The 20,173-nt window shown below is 38.0% G+C and overlaps 1 protein-coding gene across 4 annotated transcripts in view; it reads right to left on the bottom strand.

Annotated features, from left to right (window-relative positions):
* NABP1 (nucleic acid binding protein 1) overlaps nucleotides 1-20,173 on the bottom strand; it is a 132,098-nt gene that overhangs the window by 3,174 nt on the left and 108,751 nt on the right. For all 4 annotated transcript variants that reach the window (XR_005127615.2, XR_008553616.1, XR_008553618.1 and 1 more), the window contains one exon: nucleotides 9,363-9,475. The gene's annotated coding sequence lies outside the window, so the exon portion shown is untranslated. The remainder of the gene's footprint in view (nucleotides 1-9,362; nucleotides 9,476-20,173) is intronic.

The raw sequence follows: 20,173 nt of genomic DNA, 5'->3' as shown, positions 1-20,173 counted from the left end.
TGAGTTCAGAAGCATTCTATATTTTCTTCCTGGAGCTACAGCTTCAGGAGTATATCACTTACAGGTTAGGTGATTTCTAACAAAACAATCTAAGCAACATAGGCTGATTAAAATTTTCATTAAATGATTTCCTTTTGTACAAATGATCAATGAATATTATTTTAAAATGTTCAGAGTCAATTAATATCAAATTACTCTAAAATAAAGTAATAATGTTCTATTTTCCTATTAAATAGCAAAGAATTTTTAACAAATAATAATATTCATTGAGGTCAAGGAACAAGAGAGCAATTTTTTTTTAATTTTTTTATTATTTTTATTTATTTTTAATTTATTTTTATTTATTTATACAAGCACTGGGCACAGTCAGAAGCGCAAGAGGGTAAGAGAATTCACCAGAGCCAGAGCGGGGAGCAGAGCAGGCAGAAGGACCAAAGTACACTGCTGAGGGGAGCAGCGGGCGGCAGGAGAGGTCTGCATGCCATGTGGGACCCTCCTCCGGTGGCCAGGGAGCAGCCGGGGATCGAACCGGCACTGCAGAGGCTGCGGGCAGCTTTGCAATCCAGTGCTCAACCGCTGCGCCACCGGGGAGGCCCCCAAGAGAGCATATTATATATTACTGTCAAAAGTATAATTTGGTGCAAACTTCCAGAGGGTAATTTGGCATTGCTTATCAAAAAATCCTCTTTCAAAAATATACATACATGTCAGCATGAAAAGGGTATCCTAAAACCATAATCATGACTGATGAATATGACATACCACCTCACAGTTTTACAATTTACATACAACGCAATCAATGTCTTTACTTGTGATGAATTTTTAGAATTCAGATATGGTAGATTAAATTATACTCTCCCCAAAGATGCTTACATCTTTATGCCCCAAATTTTCCAATAAGTTACCTTATGTGGTAAAAGGAATTTTGCAAATGTGATTAAATCAAGGATCTTGACAGGAGAGGTCTGCTCCTCACTCTGTCTCTGTGAATCCCCCCACACCTCTGGCCTACACTCTAGTTCTTCCATACAAAAAAAAAAAAAAAAAAATCAATGTCTTGAGATTTGACAATGGGTCCAATTTCATCACAAAATTCCTTTTTTTTTTTAAGATTTATTTATTTATGCATACGAGAACTGGGGTACTGGCCAGAGGTGGGGGGTGGGGGGGTAAGAGGATTCACCAGAGACAGAGTGGGGAGCAGAACAGGCAGATTGACTGAAATACATTGCTGAGGGGAGCAGTGGGCAAGTCAGGAGAGGTCTGCTGAATCATGTGTGTAGCTCTGTGGCCAGGGATCGAACTCATGCTACAGTGGCTGAAGGTTGCATCTTAAACCCCTTGCGCCACCAGGGAGGCCCCAAATTTCTTACAAAAAGGACACAAATGGGTCAACGACAGAAGACCATGCAGTAATGAACAGAGGAGTTAGAGCTAGTTGTCTCTGAAGATGGACAGAATTTGAACCAAAGAATCTTGTGTTCCCCAGAGCTGGAAAAGGTAAGACTCCCCACAGAGTCTCCAAAAGGAATGTGGCCATGCAGACACCATAATTTCAAGATTTTTGACCTCCAGAACCTTAAGGTAAAAAAATGAACATTGTTTTTAAGTTTGTTACTAATTAATTAACTAAATTAGTTTGTGATGATTTGTTATATTAGCAATAGAAAACCAATATATCAGGTATCAAGAAAAAGGCTTGGTCAATTTAGGGCTCCAAAGGCTTTCAACTTAAGGGCCTGAGTTATGAAAGAAGTTTTTCTTTAATCTAGTATTTTTATTGTGATGATAATCTAAAAAAGTCAATGTAAATATATTCTGTACCATCTGGTAGACCAACATATAACTAACAGTTATGCTATGATTTCAATGCCGAAGCAATGTTTGTGTTTATAATTATATTATTAGTGCCAAGGGAAGGCTAACTTCACAGAGTACTCTAGGAACAAAGATGACATGACAGTTCAGAGAAAAATTGTAAGAGGACTAAGTTATTACTTGGCAAGTAGTTGCCAATGTCTCATGCACATGTGAGTGGCTACCTTTGTCTCCAGCAAGAATAGGAAATTTTTGTCGAAACTTCTGTTGGTATTGTATTTTGAGGTGCACCATTAAATTGACTGACCCATGAAAATAACAGATCACTAGTTTAAAGTAAGTTTATTATTAGAAGGAAAAATAATGATGATGATATTCAAGATGATTCAGATGATGGTTTATCAGGTTTAAAGTTCAATGAACCATACTAAAAAAGAAAATATAAAACATCATCCTAGGGGCCTCCCTGGTGGCGCAGCGGTTGAGCGCTGGGTTGCGAAGCTGCCCGCGAACTCTGCGGCGCCGGTTCAATCCCCGGCTGCTCCCCGGCCACTGGAGGAGGGTCCCACATGGCGCGCAGACCTCTCCTGCCGCCCGCTGCTCCCCTCAGCAGTGTACTTCGGTCCTTCTGCCTGCTCTGCTCCCCGCTCTGGCTCTGGTGAATTCTCTCACCCTCCTGCGCTTCTGACTGTACCCAGTGCATGTATAAACAAAAAACAAATGAACAAGTAAATAAATAAATAAATAAAACATGCCTCTAAAAAAAAAAAATAAAACATCATCCTACCATTAAATACCAACTATCACCTTAAATGAATATTAGCATTTTAATTATATTGATTTTATTTCTAAATTTAAATGTAAACTTGTTTTTGCTTTATAGTTATAAACAATTTAGAATTATGAAGGACTAACCCTAATTCAATACCTCAAAATAGAAGAATAAAAATATCGTATAAATAATATAAGTAAATCCTGGAGAGAGCATGAGAATTTGCTTTTCCTTTGAAAAGGATTCATATATTTGTTCAAGTCTGAGAAATGCAGAGTTAATTATTGTACCTCCTTTTGATGGAATATTAATCATTAGAAATTATGCTGTAAAATGACATTAATGAAATAGGGAGATGAACAGGATATATAGATAAAATTAAAAACAGTTACAAATGGTTACAGCAAGGCTTCAGTGTTAAGAAAATACTTTTTATACATTGAAAAAATGAATAGAAGGATATGCAACTAATTGGTGATGTGTTGCTTGTTTTATTTCCCTTATGCTTCTGGTATTTCCAAAAATGTCTACAATAAACATTATATTAAGAAAATAGATTTTTGAGGAATAAATCTGAAGTTAAAATGCTATTCTCTTGGACCTGACTCCAGAGTGTTTAAAACTGAAGTGAGAGATTTGTTTCTTAACCCCTTGAAGACAACTTTGCTGAACAGGATAACCTATGGTCTTCTGGAAGAGCAGAGTGTCAATGAAAAAAAAATCTCAAACCCATCTATTATGCCCCAAAGAATTGTAAGAAATACACAGTGTGTGTGTGTGTGTGTGTGTGTGTGTGTGTGTATATAAATATTTTTCCAGGAAATCTGTTTACTTAAAGTCTAATATAATTGATGATAAATAATTTTCTTAGTAAGAGGTTTGGGTGAACAATTTTCATTCACTGGGCTGCCACACTCCCTCTATTTCCATCAACTAGTATTTTTAAATCCATGATGCAGTACTTACTACCTTAGAACCTGAGAATGGCAAATATTAAAAAGACTAGAAACTACAAGTATTGACCAAGGTGTGAAGAAAAATGACTGGTCCAGCCCTTATGGAAAACAGTTGGAGATTTCTCAAAATATTAAAAATAGATCTACCCTATGATACTGGAAACCTACTCCTCAGTGTCTACCTGAGGATGCAAAAACACTGCTTCAAAAGGATATCTGCACTCCTATGTTCATTCCAGCACTATTTACAATAGCCAAGTTATGGAAACAATCTAAGTATCCAAGGACAGACAGAAGAGTGAATTAAGAAGATGTGAAATATATACACAATGGAATACTACTCATCTATGAATACAACCATTTACAATAATAATATGGATATAACTGGAGGGATTGTGCTAAACAAAATAATTCAGATGGAGAAAAACAAATGCCAAATGATTTCACTTACGTGAACTACAAAGAAACAAAACAAAGGAACAGGCAAAACTAAATTGAAAGAAACCTAACTGCAGAATGAGCTACCAGTTGAGAGGTAGGAAGCAAAGTGGGAAGGGCATCAAATGGATACAGTAGAGGATTATGGGTGATTTGGTAATGGGTGTGGTGTGGTAACATAATTTGAAGAAATAGGATCTTATAACCTGAAATCATATACAGTGTTGTAAACCAATATTTCTTCAATAAAAACAATACAATTTAAAAAATAAAACTGCATTGATGGCTCAATAAAAAAACATGTTTTGAAAAACTATGTACCTTCTCTTTTATTTTCAAATGGACTTCTAAAACTTTTACTGTAAGTTAAAATTATTGAAGAGGATGTATTTACCAACATATTTTATATTGATACATGCTTCAGACAGATATTTGTCAAAACTTTGGAGCTGAATATTTAATTCATCATATTTACAGAAAAAATGTCTCTCCTAGAACTAATTGGCAAAGCTCATCTTCACTGTCAAAGCAATCAACCAAATCAAACTTACTTTCTAACAGAAAATGTCTCATTTCCTTGTTTATTTTAATAAATGTTAAATCACATCTTCTACTTCCTCACTTATAAAGGTACTTAAAGGTACTTAAAGGTACTTAAAGGTACTTCCTCACTTATAAAGGTACTACTTCCTCATTTTGAGGTAGACTGAGAAAGACATGAGATTGTTGCGGGAATAATATGGAAATCAGGTGTAGAATGCCTCAGTAATTCTTATCAAAGTTTTCTCTGCTTCGTTCTTACAGGAGCATCCCTCAGGAGCTATATAGTCTCAAATATCCTGTGATATTACAGTTAAGATGAGAAATAGGCTGGAGGCATGATTTCCTTATGTAAAATGAAGAACAGGCTATATTGTGATAAGGCTGCATGTGGGGAAGGATAGTAGGCCCACCATCGCCGTTCTCTCTGGGAGCTTACTTTTAGGAAAGAGTTCCTATAGATGGCTGAGGCTCTGGAAATTGATTCCCTCAATGATGTCCATGAGGTCCTGGGCCTGGTCATGTGTATTTCCAGGTTTATATGCACCCTTGTCTGAAAATTGGTATTTTTAAACCCCAACAAGAGAAATGAAAACCTTCTCTCCAATTAAAACTAGAAATGGGTTTAATAAGACAGAACAGTAACCTTGATCCTATATCTTATAGCACAAAATACTCATGAGAACACATGAATTCACCTCTTTAAATTGCCATGAAATTTTTCTCAGTTATGCAGAACCTTTAGTAGGTAGATCGTGTAGACAAAATTCTTACAATCACAAAATCTCTTCTTTGATCTTAAGAAAATACCTCTGAATTATCCCCAAATACCACTGATTATTTAAAAATTCCCTTCTTCAGGATTTGGGTGATTCAGATTTTGGGTTGCATATGTAAATTATTTAAGTGTGATCCCCTTTTGTTGTCCCCTATTCCTACCCTTGGATTTTAGTCATATACATAAGAAGTTCATTAGAACGTTCATTAGTCTCTAGGACAGTAATTATTGTAATAAAATTACTTAATTTACGAACAAAAATTTTAGTGCATACTCTAGGCAGGTATTGTGCTAGATTATAAGAAATGTGTTATGAACTTGTTAGGGGGAAAAGGATGTCCTAAAGCTAATTCCATACAGGCTTTGTGGACTCCACCCCCACCCCAGGCCAAAGCCAAAGACACTGGGAACTCCAAATCCCATCACCACCAAAGGGAAGGTGGCTGGGACCTGAGGGTGGGGTTAAGCAGCCAGGTTGGTATAAAGCCAGACACGTGGGCTTTGGAGGGGTTCCCCCATTTTGGCTCTCCGCCAGCTCGCAGTGTCCAGCCAGCGCTGAGAGTGCCTTTGGGCTTCCAGGTCGGCAGATCGGGTAGGACGCATTAAAGACTTTATTTCCCTATTTTCTCCCTGAGTTGTACATTTTCCTTATTTCCTTTTCCCTTGTAAATAAACCTTTTGTATTAACCTTTTGTGTATGCCTGTATTGGAGTATTAATAAGTCCCTTTTAAGTACGCGGGTGAGGACCCACAGCCAGGTAACCCGTTCAATATCGGGGCTGCCCTATAACAGCTGGCACCCAACATGGTTTCCAAGCTTCACCCGTGGTCGACGAGCCCAAATGGGGCTGCCCTATAACAAACTTACTCTTTAATGTCCATACAATAAAGTAAGTGACTAGATGTGGATAAACTAGATGTGGTTTTGCATGATAGTGCCTTTCTCCTGTTGAACTTATAATGTTATAACAAACTACTACCATTCAGTAAATCTGCTTAATGCTAGCCTAATTTTGAAATAAAATAAAAGTATCTAATGGTTCCCTCCTTTCTAGGTTAAAATCTGAAAGTTTCTCTCTCGACTTGCTGGAAACTACCGTCAGCCCAGCTAGCATCAAAGAATTTCTCTCTCTCTCTCTCTCTCTCTCTCTCTCTCTCTCTCTCTCTATCTCCCCTTGCCTATCCTGCCCATAATCTTATCACTCTTACAACACTCTCCATGGTTCAGCCATAACATAAAGGTCTTCTTCCTCCCCAACCCCAGGAATTCTCATACCCTGGCCTCTTTCTGGAATGTGCCTCTCCCTCTCACTCCCATACTAAACTCTGCTCACCCTTCAGATCCCAGCAGAGTTAAGGGGCCCCCATTCTGTGCTCCTGCAGAGCCTTGAACTTATGATCTGTTGTAATCATATTTTTTCATTTGTTTCTTCTACTATTTGATTAACATCTCCCACTAGCCTTAAAACTACCTGAGGGCAAAACTATATGAGAAGAGTCTGTAAATATTTTGTCATCATTGTATCTTTATGGTGCCTGGAACCTGGGAAAAGTTAAATAACTATTTAACTATTTATCTGAATGGTCTGACCCTGCTTGAGAAACCCCAGACTTGGATCATCAACATTTACTCAGAAAGATAATTCACTGAGTATGGCTTCTAGCCCAACCTGTCCTTTGCAAGACCCAGTGAACCCGTGCATGGTGTGAAGTGTCCAGAAGACACTTGCCTGGATAATGGGGAGTCAAGGAGATAGAAACAGAGAAATGAGCTTCCCTAGTGGTCAACACAGCTGTGCTCCTGTGGCAGAAGACAATTCAAGGACTCTTTACATGTATCTCCTCATGTGAACTTGTGTATCATTAGCAGACTACCTGTCTCCTATCAGGTGCTCAGTAGATAGTCATTGAAGAAATAAGTGACTCAATCAACCTTTGACATAAGCCTCCCCTTGACTACAAAGCCCCCTGAAATTGCTCATAGCATTAAGTGTGTGGCCCCTTATCCACCATTTGGCCTCTTTCCACATTAGTCACTCTCTTTTTTAATCTCCCTTTATTTTTTTCTCCTGACTCATTAATTTCACACACAAATTGCTGATTCACTATGAGAAATTGGCAGCAACACAATTTAAGTTGACCAAAAGAACTTTCTTTTTCTCATAACCCACAAAAGCAAAAATTAAAAAAAAAAGCCCTACTCTTTTCTCTGCCAAATGTGCCTTTGAAAGATTTGATTTTTGAGCTCAGACTCCAACTCTAATTATCTAAACAATTCACAAGTACAAAATACCATATTTACATATGCAAAGCAAGAATGAAGAATTCAAATGCTTAATTTATTCACACAATTGAATGTTGAAGCAACTACCAATTCAGATACCATTTTTTGCAAATTCACATCTCCAAAGTGGCCTTCTATTATACTTCTTTACATAGCATCCTGGTCCTCAATATTTTACCTCCAAACAATTGATATTTTAAGAATTTAAGTTTCTAGGTAAATATTTGGAATAGTTTGCAAATTGAGGTGCCATCAGCAAGGTTGTTAACTTACAGGCCTCCCTTGAAAATGAGGTTCATGGTTTGCAAACATTTTGTTTTAATACCAAGGTGAGGAACAGGGAGGAGGGTACATTGATGGCTTAATAGCTTTTTCTTCCTGGGTAGACTCATTTAGGATGAAAGTGATTATTTCTAAATCCATTTCATTCTAAGCAAATGTCTCTACCCTGGGAAAATAAAACAGCAACTACTGGCTAGCTCCTCAGCAATTGAGACCATTTTATTGAGTGTTCTTCCTTATTACTCCCAGTAGTTTAAATAAATATCTATAGTAGAGTTCATCTTCCTTGTGGTCCCATATAAAACTTACATCATTTGAAGAAACATAATTAAGGAAATTATAACTTTGTTCAGTCTTTTTAGGTCAACACTTAATGCTCTTCTTTACTAATTTTATACCAGTTCATAGCAGAGTTAAGGTTCAACTCTACCTGGCATATTTTCCACTGGGCTATCTTGCTGCTGTTTAATGCTGAGCATCATTTCTGGAGGGCTATCTCCCATGAGGTTACCTTCCAGTCCATGAATACCCTTATTAAATATCCCAGCATATCCCGATCTATCTTCTTAGAGTATGTTAAGTGAAATTATCTGTAAAATAACTTAAAAGAAAATGAAGTGGTGGTTGAGAAACTTTTACAACATAGAAAAATTAAAATGTAATAATTAACATTATGCTTGGATCTTTGAGTTCATTTCTTTTCCCCCGTTTCTCTTTTTCTTGCATATCTGAGAATCAAAGCTTCTTTATTTCACTAAGATAGGCTTAAAGGTTTAAACCTCCCTTCTGCTAGTTTGCTAGGGAATCCTGGGAGTAGCTAATTGAAAGACTGCATTCTTTCTTATTCCCAATTGGTTGCATCATTTTATCCCTGCTTGAGGACTAGCCTCTGCCAGTACAAAGCCCAGAGGTGACAGCAGTGTGGAGCACACACACAAAGGCAATCTTCAATATGGACTGAGAGGAAGGAAGAGCAGCAAAGCATTTTTTATCTGGTCTACACACTCCAGATACAGGAATCTGAATACTATGTTAACTTGCCAAGATATCCACCTACAAAAAATACCTGGAGAGATTCATTATTAGAACACTTCAGGGATATTTAAAAAGAAAGAAAGAAAGATAGAAAGAAAGAAAGAACTTATTGGGAATTACTGAGCCTGCTCCAGTGAGTGAGAATTGTGAGTTACCATGCACTTGATTACAAAAACATAAAAATTATATAGCTGGTTCTAACATTTTTTTAATTCTCCCTTTCTAAGAATAAGAAAAACTTGGCTCAAGATACCAAATAAAGCTTCTTTTATTCATCCTCAAAAATATCTCATTGTATTCTGAAAACTGTGCTGATTTCCCCCAGAGGTCCCATCTCAGAATGGTGTCTTATACGAGCCCTAATTTCATTTTTTCAAAAAGTCACTCTAAATGTATTTGAAGAAGATTGTTTTTTTCAACAAGCTCTCCTACATTCTGTACTTGTTATCAGTTACTTACTTGCTGGGTTAATGACATCAGTCTGCAGTTTTCTGTCCCTGGGTCTGTAAGACTATCACCCGGATCCTTGGGATTTGCTTCATTCTTCATTTTGGGTTATGTCACTTAGGCAACTGAGATGGAAAAGGAGACAGGGAGGACACTTTACTTGGTTCTTTTGAATGGGTATGGTAAAAACTGAAAAGCTGCATTGACCAGAAATGTGAACTCTCTGATCTTACTCAGCCCTTCCTGACACACCTTTTGCCCATAAATGCTTTGAACTTTGGAACAGTAATTTAATTTTTGTGACTCTATCCTAGGGAAAGAATATAAAAATACAAAAAGCTTTATACCCAAAGAACCAATAGGAGCAATCATTTTCATAGAAATATTCTAGGGCCTCCCTGCTGGCGCAGCGGGTTGAGCACAGCGCTGTGAAGCCGTTTACAGCCTCTGCAGTGCCAGTTCGATTCCTGGCCAGCCAGGGAGATTCCCACATGGCAAGGCAGACCTCTCCTGTCTCTCCCACTGTTCCTCTTGTTATAGGACAGGGAGAGGGGCAGCCCAAACCCCGCAAACCTGCCTATTCTAAATGGGTTCTGCCATCCGCCGCATCAACACAAAACATATGACACTTTAATGGGAAGGATCTTTAATAAAAACTAGGAAACAATACAGGTGAGGCAAAGAGTCTAGTTTCTAGATGAAGCACCCAAAGTTACCCATCCCCTCGTGGGTAAAACTCCATCCATATGGGATCGGCCCAGAACAAGGCCCCAAAGCCTGCTAAAAGTCTAAAGCATCTTCCAGTGGGGACCCACAGCAAAGGGTCACAAACAACCGGACAAGCCCGGAAGGAAAAGAGCAAAATCAACATCAAGATAAAAGCTGCCATGGTCACCTCCCCACGGGTCTCACCCATATCTGTGTCACCCAGTCCACGACCAAAAGACAAGCACAGTTTCTTCACGTGTCTCTAGGCTCCACGCGCCTCCTCCAGGTCTCCTGGCTCCATCCTTCTTCCTTCCTCAGTCTCTTCTTCAGCTTCTCCTATTCCTGCTCAGCTCCACCCTCCCTTGGGTGGGGCAGGGAACCTCCCCCTTTCCTGGGGACCACCCTGTTACAATCCCCCCTTTTAATTTTTATTCCACCATATCTATGGTGGCACAAATCTCAGGGTGTAGTCTTAGGAGACAGTCTTTTTTTTAGGGTTACAATGTGTGTAAGAGAAGCAACAATTAGTCAGCAGCATTGTCTATGAATATCCAGTATGACAGTTTTCCATTCTGAAAAATAGTCCATTATACCAGCCAAAAGAAAAAAAAAATCTGGAGAATTGGCTAAAACAAGATAGCAAATATATCAAAATCACAGGGAAAAAAAATGTTAAAATGGTTCAACTGATGTAAAAAACCACAAATTTTCTCAACCTCGATCCCAAACTTTTAACAGCAAAGCAAAAGTTTGCAAACTAAATCTACTTTTAAACCATTTTTCCTATTTTTGCATAAAATCACAGGGCAGAAAATAACTAACAGCAATTTTTAGCTGGCTTTGTTGAAATACTCCACACAGGATCAGAGCGAACCGGTGGCATCCAGTGGATGTAGGCTTCAGGTATAAAGTTAGTCTCATCAGACTCCACCTGGGCTTTCCTCTTCTTGAGGGTACCAGGGCTTTTTCGTTGGCCGGGTTGTCCACTCCTGCCAATGGAGGCAAGCTTCCTCACCTTCTTTGGAGGTCTCTGGAACCCTACAAACAAGGCAAACAGGTTCTCTTCTTCTTGGTTCAGCTCTTTTTCAACTTTTTGGAAGAACTCCACACAAAGCCACACAATCAAACTCACGTCCAATTTTTTTTTTTAAAACAGACAAAATCCCTATGGAAGTTACGCAAAAACAGACTCTAAGATAAGTAGCAAAAATTACTACCACTATTTGTATGCTGTGTTGGTATCAAGGGGAGAGAAAATGTGACAAGTTAGTTTTGCTGGAAAAAAAATTACAACCTTTCTGCAGATCCTGGTTACTCAAACAAAACAAAACAAAACAAAAACTTAGTGGATTCAGGACAGAATGCATAAAAAAATTTCCAGTATTATGTCAAAGAAACCTTAGTAAATGTTAGGTGTATTTCCAGGTCTATTCAGTCCTTTGTAGGAAAGTTTTTTCCTCTCAACAGTTCCAGTTTTACTCCATAGGCTCAGAAAAAAAATATCAAAGTCCAAAAAAAATGTGGAGTGTTGCTGGCAGAAAAATTTCCAGTTGTCATCCTGCAAACCTAAGACTTTGGAAATAGGAAGGAAAAGTTTTATTAATCACAAGAGTTACATGACCTTGTTTATCACCTTAGGGTTTTCAGTGTTGAAGACTTTTTATTAGAAGTCAATCCTGGGGTATTCTGTACAGCAACTGAAAGAATAAAAGTAACAGTTAACTTTCAAGCAAAAGGAGTCATCTCTTGTTAGCCACCAAGCAGGCAATCCTTGGGTTTCCTGGAATAGAACCTGAAAAAGCAAAAGCAAAATATCAGTAATTAACTTTCAATTAAAAGGAGTCATCTCCTTACTTCTGTTAGCCACTCTGGGACAGAAGCTGAAAGAGCAGATTAAACATCTAAGCACAGATTACACCTCCCCCACACTAGGGAGGGACAACAACAACACAGGTATGAAAACCTGGTATAGTTACATGATGCACCCTAAAGAGTGCTTTCCATAACAGACCTTCCTCAGTAGGAAGCAGAAACTTAGAATCTTGTCTTACACCAGCAATTGAACAAATTCAGGATTCAAAATGGCAAACATGCCCAAAACAAATTGTGTAGACAAAATTCACAGCAGCAAATCCTATCAGACTCAGACAAAATCTTGTTAATTTTTCTGATCCAGACTTTGCAAAAATTCAAGTTATCTCCAAGAATCCATCAAGGATACCAGCGATTACCAGTTACTGCTTAAGGCTACTCTTTCCTTAACACCCAGGCATACATTTGCTAATTAAAACACCTCTGCTCCACAATTGGCTTGCAAAATCCATCAGGCAGAGAGCAGGAAGTAGCCAAGACAAAGCAACATACCACTGAAGAACCATTATTGCCTTTAGAAATGCTAATGAGACAGCAGAGATTACAAAAAGAAAGAAAAAAAGTTCCAAGTGGCCTCAGACGCCATCTTTGATCTGGCCACATGGTCCAATGTACTGCCTAATCTTTTGAGTAAAACTGGCACAGAACAATTTCCACAAAATCAAATGTCTTAGAAAGTCACTACAAACAAATTACATACAGACACACAGATCTTCACAAAGCCCAAGCCAGTTTTTCAACAGCAAATCGACATATGAAACAAACACACCGGAGAAACCAAAAATCACATTTGCGCTTATGGTGGCCAGTGCCATAGGGAAGCCCAATTTCCCCATGGGGCTGACTAACCACGGATGGCTCTGTCCTAAATCACGTTGGACGCCAAATCTGTTATAGGACAGGGAGAGGGGCAGCCCAAACCCCGCAAACCTGCCTATTCTAAATGGGTTCTGCCATCCGCCGCATCAACACAAAACATATGACACTTTAATGGGAAGGATCTTTAATAAAAACTAGGAAACAATACAGGTGAGGCAAAGAGTCTAGTTTCTAGATGAAGCACCCAAAGTTACCCATCCCCTCGTGGGTAAAACTCCATCCATATGGGATCGGCCCAGAACAAGGCCCCAAAGCCTGCTAAAAGTCTAAAGCATCTTCCAGTGGGGACCCACAGCAAAGGGTCACAAACAACCGGACAAGCCCGGAAGGAAAAGAGCAAAATCAACATCAAGATAAAAGCTGCCATGGTCACCTCCCCACGGGTCTCACCCATATCTGTGTCACCCAGTCCACGACCAAAAGACAAGCACAGTTTCTTCACGTGTCTCTAGGCTCCACGCGCCTCCTCCAGGTCTCCTGGCTCCATCCTTCTTCCTTCCTCAGTCTCTTCTTCAGCTTCTCCTATTCCTGCTCAGCTCCACCCTCCCTTGGGTGGGGCAGGGAACCTCCCCCTTTCCTGGGGACCACCCTGTTACACTCTCAGCAGTGTATTTTGGTCCTTCTGCTTGTTCTGCTCCCTGCTCTGTCTCTGGTGAATTCTCTCACCCTCCCATGCCACTGGCTTGTACCCCAGTGCTTGTATAAATAAACAAATCTTTAAAAAAGAGAAATATTCTAAATAGGCAATAATAAAAAGAATGATTAAGTAGCTATGAACTATTCATTATGTTTGCAAAAAGTTGTATATGATACAATAGTATAGATTTTGTTAATTTATGTATGTATACTGTATTAGTTTTCAGTTACTGTAAAAAAAAAAAAACCCTCGCAAGCTAAGTGACTTAAACAAAATAAATGTATTATTTCATAGTAGAGGTCAAAACTCTGAAATGCATGTCAGGGGCCTAGAATCTAAGTGTTGGCAAGACTGCTCTCCTCTTGGAAAGTCTAGGGGAGAATCCATTTCCTTGCTTTCTCTAGTTTCTAGAGTCACCATCATTGCCCTGAATGTGACCCTCTTCTCCAGCAAGGTGCCATCTTTCTAGCTTTCCCCCTTTTGCCATCCTCTACCATTTTTAAAGACTTCATCATTATACTGGGTCTACTAAAACAATCCCAGGTAATCTACCTATTTCAAGACCACCTCACTAGCAACTTTAAGTCCATCTGTAGCTTTAATTCTCCAATGCCATGTAATCTCACTTATTATGGCTTCTATGTTCTAGGGTGTGAATATTTGTGGGGACCATTATTTAACCTAGACACAAAGTGCTAGAGATACAAGTCAAAGAATAAACAACAACCAAATAAAGCATAATAAAATCTAAAACTGCATAGAGAGTACTAAAAAAATTAAAACTAGAACAATCCTATGATCCAGCAACTACACTTTTGGGCATTTACCTGAAGGAAACAAAACACTAACTCAAAAAGATATATGCATACTCATGGTCGTTGCAGTGTTGTTCACATTAGCCAAGCCATGGAAACAGCCTAAGTGTCCATCAATGGATGAGTGGGTAAAAAAAAATGGGTAAGTATAGGCAAGGGAATGTTATTCAGTCATAAAAAAAGAATGTAGTCTCCCCATGTGTAACAACATAAATAAAATAAAGGTATGTTAAGTGAAATAAGCCAGACATAAAAAATACTCAGATACAGACAACAGATTGGTGGTTGCCAGGGTCAAAAAGTAGGGAGGTGGGCAATATGGCCAGAGGGGGTCAAAGTGTACAAACTTTCAGTAATAAAGTAAATAAGTCCTGGGGATATTATGGGCTACATGGAAATTATAATTGATTATACTGTGTTGCATATTTCAAACTTTGTAGGATAGTAAGTCTGAAAAGTTTTTATCACAGGGAAAAATTTTGTACGTCCATGATGATGGATGTTAACTGGATTTATTGCAGAGATCATTTCACAATATATACAATTACAAATCATTGTGGTATATACCTGAAGCTAATATATATCAATTATACACCATAAAAAATATTTTAAAAGGAAAAAGAAACCTTAAATAAAAACATGTTAAAATGTTCACAAGGTTTAGTAGAGCCATGGGTTATTTTTATCATCTTTTCTTTCCCATGGTTTCCAAATTTATTATTTTCCCTGACTTATTATTGTGTAAATAGTGATGAAATTCTTATTTTAATAATGGGGAAAATTAAGTCTCATTTAAAAAAATTTAATCCTAGAATTTTACTCTTTTATCTTTTTTCATGCATTTTCTCATTTGCCAATAATCAATTAAAGAGACTGAAAGAATAATAAGTGTAAATAGTTATTGATTAGTACAATTCACCTTGAAAATGCATAGTAACACCAAAGATCATTAACTGAAAGCTCAGAATCGCATATCAACTTAGTTATATATCTTATCTACCCAATTAAAAAGCAAACAATTTAAAAGTGCAAGTCATACTTTTTATTGTCAGATTGTTAGTGTTTGAAAGAGAATATAATATGACATGGCTCTTGTACAACTATAAAATAAACATGTCAAAATTGTATTTAACTCAGTAATTAATGAGGGGGACCAGTCAGGTGTTACTACCTATTCAGAGGAGAATTTAAAGTATCACACATAAATAATCAGATAAAAAAATTCTGAAATAAATTTACAACTAGATGCCAAACTGCTCTATTCACAAGGCTACAATCAATTTCATCCTACCAGACACAATTAACTTACATTTCCATGGATAAGAATCATTTGCACTATTATCAGATTTCTATAATTTAGAGAGTTATAAACTATCTAAAAGACAATTGAGAATCAGAGATAGCCAGAGGTCATATTAGATAGGACACGAGATTCTCTTTTCCTTTTTTTTTTTAACCTATTTCAGCATTTCACAACGTTTCCTGACAATATACAACCTTACATAGTGCCTTGTATGTAGTAGGTACTCAGTATAAATTCGGGGTTCGAAAATTTGGAAGATCAATTCTGGCCTTATTGCACAAATTGTATTTGGAATGCCAGTCAAACTCTACTCTTCTTTTCCTTTGTCAGAGGACCCTAGTGCTTTGCTTTGCTTTCCTAGCTACGCATGTTTAAGTTATGAGAAGGATGTTTCTGACCTCCAGCTTTAGCTGGACTTATTAGGGTGATATCGCAGAAGAAGAGTATGTACCTGCTACTGAATTATAATGCTAGTTGGTATAATTACAGCAAGATGTGATCTCAGGTCTCCCAAGACTATAAGTGATAGACTCTTACCCTCATCTTCAGCAACTTATACCATCCTAAAAATGAAAACACTCCCAGGAAGGCCAGGTGGCTGTCAGCATCCTGGCCTGTGTTATGCATCTGTATTTCAGCAAGATTTCCCTGAAGTCTTCAAAAGGTAAAATGAACTGTATGTTTCTCAAAAAGTTTAAAGATTTTCTTGAAAAATCTTCATTATGAAAGAATCCATTCCTATACCTCAGCAGAGAATCATAAAAGTAGATGGACTTTTCCTTTGGGAACTGGAGAAATTAAATAGCTTATGAACTCTGGTCTAAGGTCATGATATTTTCCAAATGGGTACAGTAATAGAATTAAGTATAATTAGAATTCCAACTGAAGGAATATGAACTAAATGGAAATTTTTAAAATCTAGGAAAGATTCCAGTTAGTCACACCTACATCATTTTGAAAAGTCATTGTATTGTTTTTACAAAGGATTTATAGATAGAGAGATATCAAGGCACTCTTTTAACTAGTATCAGGGAGTCAACTGCAGTATTCTTGGAGGCACAGAAAACCAGATCCAGCCAAATAAGATATGATGCCACCCATCCTGATGATTAAAATGCTGAACAATTTAAAGTGTTGAATCATCTATTTAAAAAAAAAAATCTCCAGAGCTGTTTATAATTTCCCCTCAATCAAAGGAAGTTTACGATTTGAAAGAATATATACATAATAGGGGAGAAAAAGCTTGGTATTGCTCCAACAATCAGCCAGCATCTTGGCACCCATTCAGACAGCATCCACCACTCCACCACTAACAGTCATAGTAATTCTTCTCATTACAGTGTTTGCATGCACATAAATCAGATTCAGGTGAATTTACAATGTGTTGTGAACTGTCAGACGTACAGCAGCCAGCAGATTGTCTTAAGTGATACAGGATTCATGCCTTTGAGCAGCACATAACTCTCAGAGCTATTGGACTACATTCCAGATGTACCTTCCTCCGTGTTCTTACATTTCCATAAACTGATGAGTTTATGAGTGACATTTCAAACTTTTGATTGTATACCCTTGCCTGATTTTAATTCTAAGTGCATCCTGAAACTTTGATCAGGGAGGGGAAACCACATGCAGTCTTTTTAAATGAGATCTGATTTTTTTTTTAAGACTAAAGCACCCTTGGTGCAGAGGCAGTAAGTCGCCTTGTTCCCTTGGAGTGCCGCCCATTTAATACTTCGAGCTGTAGTGTCGGCTGGCATTTGAGCTTTTTCTCTTCCTACTAAGCCTACAATTTCTAGGTGCACTTCAAACAGACTGAGAAAGATAGCCCCTTGACTGCATGCATTTCAAGCCTAGTCTTTCACATAGATCTAAGCAGCTGCTACATTAAATAGGAAACCCAGGGGTCAAAATCCAAACTGAGAAGAAAAAGGTAACAAGCAGATCTGAGCCAGGGGTAATTTATGATTAAGTTAATGAAATTCTAATTAGGCTTATGAAGCCCTAAAGTATTTCCTGCGATGGCCTGTCATGAAGCCTCTCTTCAAGGAAAGTCAGAGTGCATTAGATATGGGTCATGTACCATATTGTCACATAGATTCATGTTTATCTTCCCTCTTTTAAAGCCAAGCAAAGTCTTAAAGGCAGAAAGGTAATATGGAACACTGAAGGGGGAGAAGCAGCAATCTGTTTAGGCCCAATGTGACACTTACTCGGGGGACCCTATGGGTAATTGTTCAGTTTCTTCTGATTTACAAAACAGATTGTTATCAGCCTAAATAATGTCTAATAAATTCACCAAATGTATTTCCAGCTTGCTGTCCACGTCCTTTTAAGAGTGGAATTGTCATTAGAATTAAGAACATCTCAGAATTAAAAATAGAATGTTATTAAAAGTAAGGACCTCTACTTAATTAAGCATGCCTACTCACAAGCATGGAGCAGTGCTCTCTGCAGAGCAGAGGGAGAGATGAAGGCCACTTAGCAAGTTGCCTGTGTGACTAGGAGTGAGTCTCCATTAATTCAGGCGTGTAGAGATCAGACCTACACCTGCAGTGGAAGAGTTGCAGTGTTAATGGAGGTAGCCTGAGCAATCTATTCTGAAGTGCTCTAGCTAGGAAAATATATCTCCAGAGAGTCAAATAGAAAGTACTGTGCTTATTAAAAAAAAAATAATAAGACAAGAGTCAAAGATAAGTCCATGTTCAGACTCACTTTCACACTTTTAGATTTAATTAGCTTATTAGGATAAAATCATATTCAAAAGGCAACAGCTTAAAAAAATCTTTGGGGGCCAACTTTCACAATCATCTCACTCCAACTTGGACCTTCCTTGATTCGATTTGCTGACATCCCATTACTTTTATAATTATCCAAACAATTTATGCGGTGCCTGCATGCTTGATGCCACACCTGCCTGCAAAGCCTCGCACTGGAGGTCCTGGCTTTCCTGTCCTTTGCCACTCTGGCCCTCATCCACCTGCTTTCCCTTAACTGTCTCCCTGGAAATGGTTCCCAGGGTTATTGATTCCAACTCTTGATGCTACCTTCAACTTAGAAATTGAAAAATACAGTAAATTTATAGCAAAAAAAAAGCTTTGGTAATGATGCTTAATAATGTTTCTCACGGAGCACTGTGTCAAGTATAATTATTTTTAATGAATTACTTGATGCTTTTAAGCACCCTGAGTGTAGAGTGCTGTTCATATCTCCAATTCACAGTTGAGAAAACTGAGGTATAGAGATGGTGACAGTTTTTTAATGCCAGTGGGACCTGAATTTAAAGTAAGGTCTCTCTGGCATTAACTGACATTCAGTGACTCACTTCCCCATGTCTCCTCTCAGTTTTCTATGAATTTGGGATACCTGTTTAACTCCTGAATAATAAATAAATGTTATAATCCCTGCCCTGAAAAAAATAAATATTGTCCAGCATCCCTATGAGCTTATATATTTATAACAAAAGCAGTGACAAATGATGATAATGCAGGCTTGTCTTGAAAGGATAAATTGTTCTAAATTGCAGGATGCGTTCATCAGTCAGTGTGATTAAACTGTCCTCAGTTAAAATAATGCTTTTCACTCCCTCTTAGTCATGCCCACTGTCCCCAACTGTTACCGACACCAGAAAGAGAACCTCCAGCTTAATAAGCTCAGAATTTTTCTAGAAGAAAACTTGTAGGAACATAGATTACAGAAAAAAAAATGCTAATTTCTGGGTTCATGACTGATCTACTTTAAGAATGGGTCCATTTGACTTTAAGTATCTTTAAAAATAAAGGATAATGCTTTAGCAAATATATATATAGAGATATAGATAGATAGATAGATAGATAGATAGATAGATAGATAGATAGATAGATAGATAGATAGATGAGTTAGAAGTAAGAGTACTACTTCAACTACTTCAAATTAAAATCATTCTTAATCATTAGTGATCTAAATTATCCTGATGCTGTCAGAACAGGTAATCCTGATTCTGGCTAGGATATCTAGGACATATTCAGGCCGAGATTTTATTTTTGTTATTTTGTTTTTTAGTTCTCTTGTGGCATAAAGAGGATCACTGATCTTATATAACTAAATAAAAGCAAGAGGCAAAAAAGAAACATTATCCCTAGATAATACTTTAAGCCCCATTTCTTTGACAATTCCTTGAGCCATTATTATTGTAGAGATGAAGGGTCTACCTTGGACAACTTATTTCCCAAAAATACCCAGACAGAAGGAATCAAGTAAGAATTTCAATGGTGCCCTCTTTTGCCTCATCTTCTGCCTCCTGTAGCAGTTCTCCCAGTTAAGATTATAATGTCCTTTCCCCATCTCTGCATCTACCTGGGTAATTCTTACTGGCCCTTCAGGATCTAACATAGATGTTAGTTTCTATAGGAAGCCTTCCCTGGAAACCCATGTCTGGGTTTGAGTACCTCATATGTGTACCCTTAGTACACTGGGCAGCCCACGCCCCTGCACAGCCCTTTTCGTGGTCTAACAGAGTGGCCTGTTTTCTTGTGAGACTTCTCCCTCCACCCCCAAACACTGACTGTGAGTTTCTTAATTGCCAGGGACTATGGTTTATTCAGTATTCTATCCCCAGGGTCTCTCACAGTGC

The sequence above is a fragment of the Talpa occidentalis genome, unplaced genomic scaffold, assembly GCF_014898055.3.
Source record: "Talpa occidentalis isolate TD23 unplaced genomic scaffold, MPIMG_talOcc4v2.1 talOcc4.3, whole genome shotgun sequence".
In the NCBI taxonomy this organism is placed as follows: domain Eukaryota; kingdom Metazoa; phylum Chordata; class Mammalia; order Eulipotyphla; family Talpidae; genus Talpa; species Talpa occidentalis.
The sequence above is the reverse complement of the archived record's forward strand: the minus strand, read 5'-3'. Positions and strand labels throughout refer to the sequence as shown.